The sequence below is a fragment of the Triticum aestivum genome, chromosome 7B (assembly GCF_018294505.1).
Source record: "Triticum aestivum cultivar Chinese Spring chromosome 7B, IWGSC CS RefSeq v2.1, whole genome shotgun sequence".
Classification (NCBI taxonomy): Eukaryota; Viridiplantae; Streptophyta; class Magnoliopsida; order Poales; family Poaceae; genus Triticum; species Triticum aestivum.
Window position 1 is genome coordinate 577325095 of NC_057813.1, and position 13558 is coordinate 577338652.

Below are 13558 nucleotides of genomic sequence, written 5' to 3' on the forward strand. Positions count from 1 at the left end.
TACAGTTGTACCCGTGCCTTTAGGCTTCTCGACTTGGGTCTGTGTACTGAGGGTTGGGGATAATAGAGTAAATTTGCTTCTCCCCAAATAGTGGGCGGGAGCAATTTCGGGCGAGGAGGGCGTGTTTTGAAATATAGTGGGCACGAGCAATTTCGGGCGAGGAGAGCGTGTTTTGAAATAGTGGGCGCGAGCTATTTCGGGCGAGGAGAGCGTGTTTTTAAATAGTGGGCACGAGCTATTTCGGGCGAGGAGAGCGTGTTCTGCCGACCATGGTCGGCACATTCATTTCGGCTGAGGTGAAGGCGCGCTTGGATGGAGTTACGAACCTACCCTCTATGTACAACGGGCCAATTGATGCGTGTCCCACATAGGCCGGTAATTTCGCGTCTCCCATTTATTTGCTCGGGCGAATTCCACCGAGCAGAGGATGTTTAATGGTTCGTTCAAATTTTGGGAGAACAAGCATCCACGTCTACCTTACCAAGTCGATTCGAATCAAATTTTGAAATATTAGCTCGCCACTTCTTTTTTGATGGAGAGATGATGCTCGGGAGTAATGTGTTTTTACATGCTCGTTGCTAGCAATTTACTATATGACAAATAGTTGACCCACTCAAAAACGGGAATCAAACCCAAAATGAAATATCTCGATTCAATGAAATAGCTCGTTCACCAGGTCAAAATAGTGAACTAAATCCAAAATTGAACACCTCAATCGAGTAGCATGTTGTACAGTATTATACTATTATAGTACTCCATGAACATGTTGAAAGTCAAATTAATGAACTTGTTTGATATACACATATATCCGTTCATGTGTGGATTGTAGACAACATGTTCTCCAATTTAAATATTTGAATGCAAGTTTATATCAAAACATGGTTTATATCAGGCTTTGATGCATAAAACGCGACCTCCTCCTCTCCCTGACTCTCTCTCTCTCTCTCTCTCTCTCTCTCTCTCTCTCCGACAATCTTCAATTTTGTCGCACGCATCCAACATATAAACCTTGTTGGTCCCTCTCCCTTTCTCTCCATCTCTCTCTCTCTTTTTGTGTGTGTGTGTGTGGGGGGGGGGTCTTTCTAGTTCGCATGCATATATACTCCATCTATAGGTCTCTCTCGCACACTATGTATGATTCTGTAGTCCAAGCTAGATATCATGGGCGCACTCATCGTACACACACAAATTCCTTGGCTCGTTGCCCGTAACTCTCTCACGCACCACTCCGTTGTCTCGGAGCTCTTCCCTCTCTCTCTCTCTCTCTCTCTCAAACTCTCCATCTACCTGGGTCACACATACACATGCATATCTCTCACTCGCACTCGATAGGCCCATCTAAAACTCTATCTCTCTCCCTCGTTCTCTCTCCATCTCACATGCACACACACACAATCTCATGCCTAGCTAGCCAAGGCACACGCAGTCCCCCCTATATGTACATGACTAGCTAATCTTAGTCTCCATCACAAACATGTGTATGGTCTATCTCGATTTCTCTCGGGGCATCTTTCTATTGCGCACGCACCTCCCTCGATCTCCCACCCATATAGTCCCCTCACGATCTCGAGGGGATATCTCTATCACAAACACACCCTCTCTTCCTCCCCATGCGTCCATGTCTATGTGTCCCTCTCGACCTTTGTTCCTTGTTGGCCAGACCTCTATTCGACATGTGCTATAGGGGTGTCTCTCTCCATTGCAAACGATCACGCACTAGCTATCTTCGTGTATCTCCTCGCCTCGCTTTTCTATCTCGGAGATGCATGCGTGATATGTTTGCATAAGAAACGAAACACACACTCTCTCTCTAATTTATCATTTGTTGTCACTTTATCTTTCACACACATACTCTTTTTGAACACTTACTCATTCTCCTTCACACGCATTTGATCTCTCTCGACTTAGGCACTCTCTTCGGTCCATAGCATATAGATTTATTGAAAAGTCAAACATCACAAAGTTTGACCATGTACATAGAGAAAAACAATTACATCTAGAACGACAAACATATACCATTAGATTCACCATGAGATGTAGTTTCGTATGATGTATCTTTGGTATTGTAGATATAAATAACATTTTCATAAACCTGATCAAAGTTTCCAAAGTTTGACTTCTAAAAAATTTACATGCACTGCATTATCAAGTAGATGGAATATCTCTTCCCCCTCTCAGCTATCTGATGCACCACTTAGCCTTATCAGGGCTCCTCTATCTCTCTCAAACTTTATATCTCCCTGGTTCACACATACACATGTCTCGCTTGCGCTATACATATAGACCCATCCGACACTCTCCGCCCTTGTTCTCTCTCTGTGTGACACGCACCCCCCTAAGTACCATAATCTGTCACTCCATCATAGGCGCAAGCACTCCCCTCCCAAGTATGATTATCTCTCACTAGCCATCAGGAACACATGTATTGTCTCCTTCCATCCATATGTCTATCTCGATATCTCTTGGGGTAACTTCTATCGCGCACACACCTTGTCACTCGATCTCCCACCCATGTAGTCCCATCACGATCTCTAGGGGATCTCTCTATGACAAACATACACTCTCTCCTCCCCATGTCTGCATTTTCTCTGTACGTCTCTCTCAACCTCTCTCCCTTGTTTGTCAGACCCCTCTTGTCCACATGCTAGGGGTCTTTCTCTCTCGGTTCCAAATAACCACACACTATCTCCTCACCATGCTTCCGTTGTCGAAGATGCATGTGTGATATGTTTGCATAAGACACACACACTTTTTCTCTACTTTTATCGTGTGTTATCCATGTCTCTTTCACACACACAGACACTTTTTTCACTCACTCTTTCTATTTCACTCACTCTCTCTCTCTCTCTCTCTCTCTCTAGTTAGGGACTCTCTCACGTCCATAAGCATATGGATATTTTGAAAAGTCAAACCTCAGAAAAGTTTGACCAGGTATATGTGGAGAAAAACATTTACATCTGGAACGATCAGTAGATTCATCACAACATGTACTTACTTCATACTATCATTTATCTTTGGTATTGTAGATATAAGTAATTTCTTTATAAACTTGGTCAAAGTTTCAAAATTTTAACTTCTAAAAAAATGTTGGAACTACATTATCAAACGGAGGGAGTAGCTCTTTCTCTCTCTCTCTCTGCTATCTCTCACGGGCCTCCCCTCTCACTCGAACTCTATATACCGACGGATTATATGCTCACTATGTCAGCGTATAGCTCCATATATTGTTTAGTTGACCGGTCAACCAGTCCACATGTTGCCTTGTCAGCTCGTGTTCTGTATCTTCGTGTGCTGGCCCATGTGGCAGTGGGTGAAAATAAGTAAACTAGAGGCCCATCTGACACGCGGTGAAGTAAACAACGTTGAAAGAACTCGGGGTAGCACCCCGCATGCTAGTAAATTGAGGGTGCATTAAGGACACACTTCTTCCACGTGAAGGACGCACTCGCACACAATTCACCACCGTGCGGCGGCATGCACAGAAGGACGCACTCGCGCACACCCAGCACACAACACACACCAGCACACGTGTACACTGGCGTTGCCGCTGGTTGAGATGGACAGCGAGGCAACCAACAAGCGGAGGCGGCTCGAGCCAAAACCGCATCCGGCGAGCCTGGACTTCATCAGTAGCCTCCCCGATGACATGCTGCTCGTCATCATCGGCATCCTCCCTACCAAATCTGCCGTGCGGACCGCCCTTCTCTCCTGGCGGTGGTGCCCCTATGGCCCCGCGTCCCCCTCAACCTCACCGTCGACAGCTGCCTCTACGACGGGGATTGCAAATGCATGGCCGCAGTCTCCAAGATCCTTTCATTGCACCCTGGGCCAGCCAGACGCCTTGACATCTGCATGTTCAGTACCAACTGCAAGATCCAACTCAAGTTCGACGAGTGGTTCTTATCCCCCGCCCTAGATCAGCTCGAGGAGCTCACCTTTGAAGATGGACGATGTCGCTCTCTGCCGCTGTCCGCGCTCCGCCTCACGCCAATGCTGCACCGCGCCAGCTTCAGCTCCTACTAACTTCCCCAGATTAATGCCGCACCCGCCCTTCTTCTCCCTCAACTCAAGCAGCTCGACCTCTTTGACGTTGTCATCTCGAAGAAGGCTATGGAGCACCTGCTCCACAGCTGTACTGCGCTCGAGTACCTTTCTCTTGAGCAGATCCACGGGTTCATTAGCCTCCACATCGCCTCGATGAATCTCCGATGGATTTATGTGTCTTGCTGGCCCCGCAACAAGACATCAATTGGGAAGAGATCACTCCAGCTATTCCACATCATGGTCATTGAGAATGCGCCTTTCCTTGAGAGATTGCTTGTATCGGATCTAGAAGGTCCAACAAAAATCAGGGTCATTGACGCGCCGAAATTGACAGTGTTGGTGTACTCGTATGCCAAATTCTCCGAACTCTTTATTGGATCCGTAATCGTTTAGGTACAACACTCATCTTCTTCTTGAAGTTCACATTTTTAAATTTCTTCTTGATGTATTTATGACCGTCTTCCAGAAAATGATTCCCATAAGCTTGACCCAGTCTATGCGCACAGTGAAGATCTTGGCAATAAAATCTATCGGCCCCAATCTGGATCAAGTTGTTGGATTCCTTACATGCTTTCCGTGCACGGAGAAGCTACTCATCAAGGTAAAACTTTTTTCCTATTAGTAAAAGGTAATCACAACGTAGCTCAGTTTTGTTTCGTAATTTTCCCAAATTACGATGACAAGTGTAGTGTTCAAAACTGCATCTACGCACTGCACCGAAAAAAATGTTTTTAGTATTTTTTCTCACATGATCACCTGTATCATTTTTTGTTGTTGTACTACTATGGCAGCCTAGGCTAGTCATAGTGGAAAGTAACTTAGACTAGTAACTCTATGGTTACCCTAAGAGCAAGTACTACCTCCATCCTGGTTTACTCTTCCTATTATGTAGTATCAAAATTTGACCATAGATTTAACTGACAAAATGTTAATGCATGTCACTAAGAAGTATATCATTGGATTCTTATTTGAACATAATTTCAAATGGTATAATTTTTAGTGACATGCATTGGCATTTTATTAGGTAAATCTATGGTCAAAATTTTATACTAAATACGAGGTAGTACAAAAGTGGGCTATAACGACCCTCTACTATGTAGGCCAAAACACATGCCAAATTCACTTGCAATGCATTTGGCATCGATGCCCCTCCATTGCTCACCTGGTGCCCCAATATGGATCACCTACTTTGCTTCGGTGCCAAATTAACTCACGCAATGAAAAAACACTTGCATGGGAGAGAGAGAGGACTGAGGCAATAAAAAAACACTTGTTTGGGAGAGTGAGAGGCTGGTGTAGTTGGTTTTATTGATTTCTGTATACATGTGGGTCTGTGTGCACAGCGGTGCTGAGGGAGTCCTGGATTAGGGGGTGTCGGATGGCCGGACTATGACCTTTGGCCGGACTCCCGGACTATGAAGATACAAGATTGAAGACTTTGTCCCGTGTCCGGAAGGACTTTCCTTGGCGTGGAAGGCAAGCTTGGCGATATGATATGAAGACCTCCTCCCATTGTAACCGACTCTGTGTAACCCTAGCCCTCTCTGGTGTCTATATAAACCGGAGAGTTTTAGTCCGTAGAACGAACAACAATCATACCATAGGCTAGCTTCTAGGGTTTAGCCTCTCTGATCTCGTGGTAGATCAACTCTTGTACTACCCATATCATCAATATTAATCAAGCAGGAGTAGGGTTTTACCTCCATCGAGAGGGCCCGAACCTAGGTAAAAACATCGTGTCCCTTGTCTCTTGTTACCATCCGCCTAGACGCACAGTTCGGGACCCCCTACCCGAGATCCGCCGGTTTTGACACCGACATTGGTGCTTTCATTGAGAGTTCCTCTGTGTCGTCACCCTTAGGCCCGATGGCTTCTTCGATCGTCAACCACGACACGGTCCAGGGTGAGACTTTTCTCCCCGGACAGATCTTCGTATTCGGCGGCTTCACACTGCGGGCCAATTCGCTTGGCCATCTGGAGCAGATCGAAAGCTACGCCCCTGGCCATCAGGTCAGGTTTGGAAGCTTAAACTACACGGCCGACATCCGCGGGGACTTGATCTTCGACGGATTCGAGCCACGGCCGAGCGCGTCGCACTATCACGATGGGCATGATCTAGCTCTGCCACCTGACAGCGCCCAGAGCGCCGCTCAGATGTCCGCTCCGACCAATAGTTCAGAGCTGATTGTGCCAGTTGGGGACGGACGGTTGGACGCCGCCCCAGGAGCCGCAATCTCTACGGTGATAGAGCCGAATACCGGCTTAGTCCTTTGCGAGGCCAGTGACTCCAAGGTGCCGGACTCCTGCCCGGACTCCGAACCTTCCGCACCTCTTCCGATCGAACGCAATTGGGCTCCGATCATGGAGTTCACCTCCGCAGACGTCTTTCAGCACTCGCCCTTCGGCGATATCCTGAATTCGCTAAAGTCTCTCTCTTTGTCAGGAGAGCCCTGGCCGGACTATGGTCAGCAGGGTTGGGATGCAGACGATGAAGAAATTCGAAACCCACCCACCACCCACTTTGTAGCCACTGTCGACGATCTAACCGACATGCTCGACTTCGACTCCGAAGACATCGACGGTATGGACGCCGATGAAGGAGACGACCAAGAACCAGCACCTATAGGGCACTGGAAAGCCACCTCGTCATATGACATATACATGATGGACACCCCCAAAGCAGGGGATGGCGATGAAAAAAACGGAGGACGACCCCTCCAAGAAGCAACCCAAGCGCCGACGTCAGCGGCGCCGCTCTAAATCCCGCCAAAGCAAAAACGGCGAGTCCGGCACCAGAGACATCAACACCCCGGACAGTGGTGAAGACAACCCCCTCCAGCAGGATTCAGCATAGGAGGACGGAGGAGCCAACCCTCATGAGAGAGCGGTAGACAGGGAGGTCGAGGACGACAATTATATGCCTCCCTCCGAAGACGAGGCAAGCCTCGACGACGACGAATTCGTCGTGCCAGGGGATCCCGTCGAACAAGAGTGTTTCAAACGCAGGCTTATGGCCACGGCGAGCAGCCTCAAGAAAAAACAGCAGCAGCTTAGAGCTGACCAAGACTTGCTAGCCGACAGATGGACTGAAGTCCTGGCGACTGAAGAGTATAAACTCGAACGCCCCTCCAAGAGTTACCCAAAGCGCAGGCTGCTACCCCAACTAGAGGAGGAAGCAACTAAACCTACATCACCAGCGTATGATGTGCCCGATCGGCCACCCCGTTGCTGCGACAGAGAGGCCTTTCGGCCCTCAACCCAAGCCGCACCCCCAGCGCCGCTCCAAGAATACCAGAGCACGGGGAAACGCAACAGATCTGCGAGATATATTGGAGGATAAGGCAAGGCAAACAAGATCGATCTACGGATCGCGTGGGCGCCCTACGTCACGTGACGATAACCGTCATGCCGGATATGATAAATACGGCCAGGTCGAATACAACAGACAAAGCTCATCCGAGCTACGTCGCGATATAGCCTAGTACAGGGGCGCCGCACACCCACTATGCTTCACAGACGAAGTAATGGATCATCAAATCCCCGAGGGTTTTAAACTCGTAAACATCAAATCATACAATGGCACAACAGATCCCGCGGTATGGATCGAGGATTATCTCCTTCATATCCACATGGCCCGTGGTGATAATCTACACGCCATCAAATACCTCCCGCTCAAGCTTAAAGGACCAGCTCAGCATTGGCTTAACAACCTGCCAGCAGAGTCAATTAGTTGCTGGGAGGACCTGGAATTCGCATTCCTCGACAACTTCCAGGGCACTTATGTGCGACCACCAGACGTCGATGACCTAAGCCACATAATCCAGCAGCCAGAGGAATTGTCCAGACAATTCTGGACACGATTCCTAACCAAGAAAAATCAAATAGTCGACTGTCCGGACGCCGAGGCCCTTGCAGCCTTCAGGCACAACATCCGAGACGAATGGCTTGCCCGGCACCTAGGACAAGAAAAGCTGAAATCTATGGCAGCCCTCACGACACTCATGACCCGCTTTTGCGCGGGAGAAGACAGCTGGCTAGCTCGTAGCAATAACATAACCAAGAGCCCTGGCAATTCGGATACCAAGGACAACAATGGCAGGTCACGTCGCAACAAGCACAAGCGCCACATTAACAGCGACAATACTGAGGATACTCAGTTAATGCCGGATTCAGAAGCTCTAAACCCGGTCAGCGGAAGAAGCCATTCAAAAGAAACCCTCCGGTCCCATCCAGTTTAGACCGGATACTCGATCGCTCGTGCCAGATACACGGCACCCCCGAACAACCAGCCAACCACACCAACAGGGATTGTTGGGTGTTCAAGCAGGCAGGCGAGTTAAGTGCCGAAACCAGAGACAAGGGGCTGCATAGCGACAACAAGGAGGAGCCCCGACCGCTGAACAACAGAGGACAGAAGGGCTTCCCCCCGCAAGTGTGGACGGTGAACATGATATACACAACCCATATCCCCAAAAGGGAGCGGAAGCGTGCTCTCAAGGACGTCTATGCGTTGGAGCCAGTCGCCCCAAAGTTCAACCCATGGTCCTCTTGCCCGATCACTTTTGATTGAAGGGACCACCCCACTAGCATTCGTCACGGCGGATTCGCCGCATTGGTCCTAGACCCAATCATTGACGGATTTCACCTCACTAGAGTCCTCATGGACGGCGGCAGCGGCCTGAACCTGCTTTATCAGGATACAATGCGAAAAATGGGTATAGATCCCTCAAGGATTAAACCCACAAAGACAACCTTTGAAGGTGTCATACCAAGTGTAGAAGCCAGCTGTACAGGCTCGGTTACACTCGAAGTGGTCTTCGGATCCCCGGATAATTTCCGAAGCGAAGAGTTAATCTTCGACATAGTCCCATTCCGCAGTGGCTATCACGCCCTGCTCGGACGAACCGCATTTGCAAAATTCAATGCGGTGCCGCACTACACATATCTCAAGCTCAAGATGCCAGGTCCTCGCGGACTCATTATGGCAAATGGAAACACCGAACACTCTCTTCGAACGGAGGAGCACACAGCAGCCCTGGCGGCGGAAGTACAGAGTAGCCTCTCAAGGCAATTCTCCAATCCGGGTGTTAAACGTCCGGACAACGTCAAGCGCGCCCGAAGTAACCTACAACAAAACCGGCTGGCACGTTCCGAGCAAGCATAGCAGTGCGGCCCCAACCCCAGCCCTCGCCAGATGGCGATATCAGTACCACGCGTACATAATTACGCTTGGGAAATACCATGGGCATAAGGGGAGGGTCACAACTACGGCACGCCCAGAATGCGGCTCAACCGCACTAAGGGGCTCCCTATTCTGCTGTTTCCTTTTTTATATACTTTCAGGACCCAACTATTCGGAAGGCCTGGCCGACAATACACTCGCCGAACTCACGATGCAACTGCCAGGGAGAGAACAAGCCACGTCAAAATGTCCAGGTGGTCTCTATAACGAGCTAAATACCTGTTTTACTTAAAGTCCCGCAGCTTGCCCCTGGAGGGGGACATGTCAAATAATCCCATCTCTTGCTTATCACACTATTTGTATCGTTCTGCTTCCATAGCAGCCCTTTTTAATAAACAATACATAGCTCTTATCTATTATTGTATTCATCTATTTTTATACAAATATGTTCAGTCATGACATTATGCAACCGTACACTTTGGTACGGCCAATACACCAGGGGCTTAAGCACCCCATAACATGGTGTGAGAAGACCGAACACTCTCATGAGTGCAGCACCCCGAACTTATAGCACTATATGCATCGGCTCCGTATCATGTCTTGGGTCAATAGTTGGGTTTGCTCGGCTCCCATGTTTTGGCACCTTACATTCCGCAATGTTGGCTAAGGTAGCGCTGGGAGAACTACTGCGATTGTGCCCCAGTTGAGCTGGGTTAACACCTCAGTAGAGAAAGCTAAAACTGACCGTCATGATAGTGCGAGAGACCGGTCGCTGTTCGCGAGGTTTTTCGAGTCCCTAAAGACTTATGCCACTTAGAGCAAGGAGCCGGATTTATCTGGCCTAGGCGTGGATAGCACCCCGAACTCGGTCTTCTGAATACTAGGGACTTTGCCGAAATTTAAAATTATAGAATTCTATGGCTAAGTGAGAGTGATAAAGCATTATAAGTCCGATGGCCTTGTTCGTTGTGCTGAGCGCCTCCCTAGATGGACCCAAGAATGGGAACAAGAGCGCTCAGGTTTATCCCGAACACCCCAACACTCGTGGCATGGGGGTAGAAGCCAATGACTTGCATCTCTCAGATTTGATAAACGACCGCACAGAAGGTAATATTTTAAATTGACAAGCGTTGCTTTTCGCATATGAACAAAGTTTTCAGCGTACAGGATAACAGATGCGAGTCTACTAAAAAATTTCATCTTTGGAGCATTCACCCGCTATAAGGCGGGCACCCTTCAGGACGCCCTTATAATACATCTCGGGCGTGCGATACTCCTTGCCCGGCGGTGGCGCGTCCGTCAGTAGCTTCTCAGCGTCCAGCTTGCCCCAGTGCACTTTAGCACGGGCGAGGGCCCGACGGGCACCTTCAATACAGACGGAGCGCTTGACGACTTCAATCCATGGACAAGCGTCCACCAGCCGCCGCACCAGACCAAAGTAACTCCCAGGCATGGCTTCTCTAGGCCACAGCCGAACTATGAGGCCTTTCATGGCCTGTTCGGCCACCTTATGGAGCTCGACCAGCTGCTTCAGCTGGTCTCTCAGGGGCACCGGATGTCCGGCCTTAGCATATTGAGACCAGAACACCTTTTCCGTCGAGCTCCCCTCCTCGGCTCGGTAGAATGCGGCAGCATCAGACACACTACGGGGCAGATCGGCGAACGCTCCTGGAGAGCTCCGGATTCGGGTAAGTAACAGATAATTCACTTTTATATGCTTGCTTTGCATAAAGAATGCCTTACCCGCCGCTATTTTCTTTATCGCCTCGATCTCCTGGAGGGCCTTCTGGGCTTCGGCCTTAGCGGTTTTGGCACTCTCAAGAGCCAAGGCGAGCTCGGACTCTCGAGTCTTCGAGTCACGCTCCAAACTCTCGTGTTTCTCCATGAGAGCCTGGAGCTCTTGCCGCACCTCCTCCACCCGCGCCTCCTGCTTCTCTCGCTCGGTGCGCTCCAAGGCTGCACTGTTTTCGGCCTTGGACACCGCTTCCTTCAGGGTCGCCACCTCGGTCGTGGCCCCTGCAACATTCGCGTTGGTCCTGTCATTTTTTGCAACCAGGTATTTCTATATACATTTACATACGGTATTACATACCCTCCTTGTCCTCGAGCTGCTTCTTGGCACGGCCGAGCTTGTTCTCGGACCGCTCGAGACTCTCCTTCAATGCATTGACCTCCGTAGTCAGTGCGGCAGAGGTCAGCAGCGTAGCCTGCATTCCCATATTGACATATTTATGTTAGACTCCTGCATATATCTTTTTAGATCCTCAGCTCGGCTTTTCTTCCCGAACACCAAACTGAGCATCAGGGGCTACTGTCTATGTGGTAACATTTTTATATGTTTTGAATACATACCTCAAAGCCTGTTAACAGGCTTGTACAGGCTTCTGTCAACCCGCTCTTGGCGGACTGAACCTTCTGAATCACCGCACTCATAACCGTGCGGTGTTCCTCGTCGATGGAGGCGCCGTTAAGCACCTCCAGCAAATTGTCCGGCGCCTCCGGGTGGACGGAGGTCGCCGGAATCGTAGGCTTGCCCTTCTTACGAAGGCGCCACCTGCCGGACTCCTTAACCACCGAAGGTTCCGGAGTAGTGTCCGTCCCAGGGCCGGACTTAGATCCCTCCGGGGCTTTACCCCCTTGGGGCCTGGAGTCAGGGAGGTCACCTTGCGGTTCCTCCAGGACCACCTCCTCCTGGTTTAGTCCCTTTTGGGACTCCACCTCGGCGTCGTCTGTAGGGAGAGGGGAGGAGGCTGTCGGAAGTGAAGCGCTATTCACGTCTGACGAATCCAGGGAGCCGCTCGACGAATCGCCGAGCTGAGCCTTGGGCGGACTGCATGATTGAATTCGGCGTCAGAAGGTACCATACAATAGAGGAGCGCCATAAGTTGTTCCGGTATCTAGACACTTACGATTTTGCCAAGGGCTTGACCCTGGATGGCCATTCCCCCCCGCCGTCTTCGGCATCGGAGGCGCAGTCCGGCAGAAGGGTCCTTCCCTTCTTGGACCCTCCGGCCTCCCCAGTTGGGGCGGCCTTCCTTTTCTTTCCTCCCCCCGTTGGAGGGGGGAGGCCTCTTCTTCCTGCTCCTCGTCTTCAGAGGCGGAGGGCGCTTCGGGGCTGTCAGGCGATGAATCCGACACCACCAGGCGTCGGGAACTCTTTCGAGTCCCCGTGACCTTCTTCTTGGCCTTCTTCTCTGGCACCACGTGAGGTGCCGGAACCAGCAACTTCGTTAAGCGAGCATCCGCCGGGTCTTCGGGCAAAGGAGCCAGATAGTTGATCTGTCCGGCCTTCTTTTGCCAGTTCTGTTAAAGGGATGGGGGTTTAGATCCCGCATAGAATCAAATCTATGGAAAACAAATTCCCCGTTGTCGGTGTCAAAACCGGCGGATCTCGGGTAGGGGGTCCCGAACTATGCGTCTAGGCGGATGGTAACAGGAGACAAGGGACACGATGTTTTTACCCAGGTTCGGGCCCTCTGGATGGAGGTAAAACCCTACTCCTGCTTGATTAATATTGATGACATGGGTAGTACAAGAGTAGATCTGCCACGAGATCGGAGTGGCTAAACCCTAAAAGCTAGCCTATGGTATCATTGTTCTTCATCCTATGGACTAAAACTCTCCGGTTTATATAGACACCGAAGAGGGCTAGGGTTACACAGAGTCGGTTACAATGGGAGGAGATCTTCATATCGTATCGCAAAGCTTGCCTTCCACGCCAAGGAAAGTCCCATCTGGACACGGGACGGAGTCTTCAATCTTGTATCTTCATAGTCTGGGAGTCCGACCAAAGGTCTTAGTCCGGCCATCCGGACACCCCCTAATCCAGGACTCCCTCACCCGTAATGGGAAAATTAAGCTCACCGCGCTGGCTTGGCGCTTGGCACAGAATCCGCGATCCTCGGTGACGGGAGGGGAGACCTCGGAGCTCTTGAATAGCACCTTCTAGGCGTCCTCGTGCTTTGTGTCGAAGAGCCAGGACAGAGTCTGGTGCTGGGCCGGGTCGAACTCCCACAAGTTGAAGGCCCGTCGTTGACATGGGAGGATCCGACGGAAGAGCATGACCTGGACTACGGTGACAAGTTTAACCTTCCTGCCGATCAGGTCTTTGACGCAGGTTTGAAGTCCGGTCACTTCTGCCGAATTACCCCACAACAGGCCCATCTCTTTCCAAGATGTGAGCCATGTGGGGATGCCAGATCGGAATTCGGGGGTCGCTGCCCATTCAGGGTCACGCGGGTCGGTGATATAGAACCACCCCAATTGCCACCCTTTGATGGTCTCTACGAAGGCGCCCTCGAGCCATGTAATGTTGGCTATCTTGCCCACCAT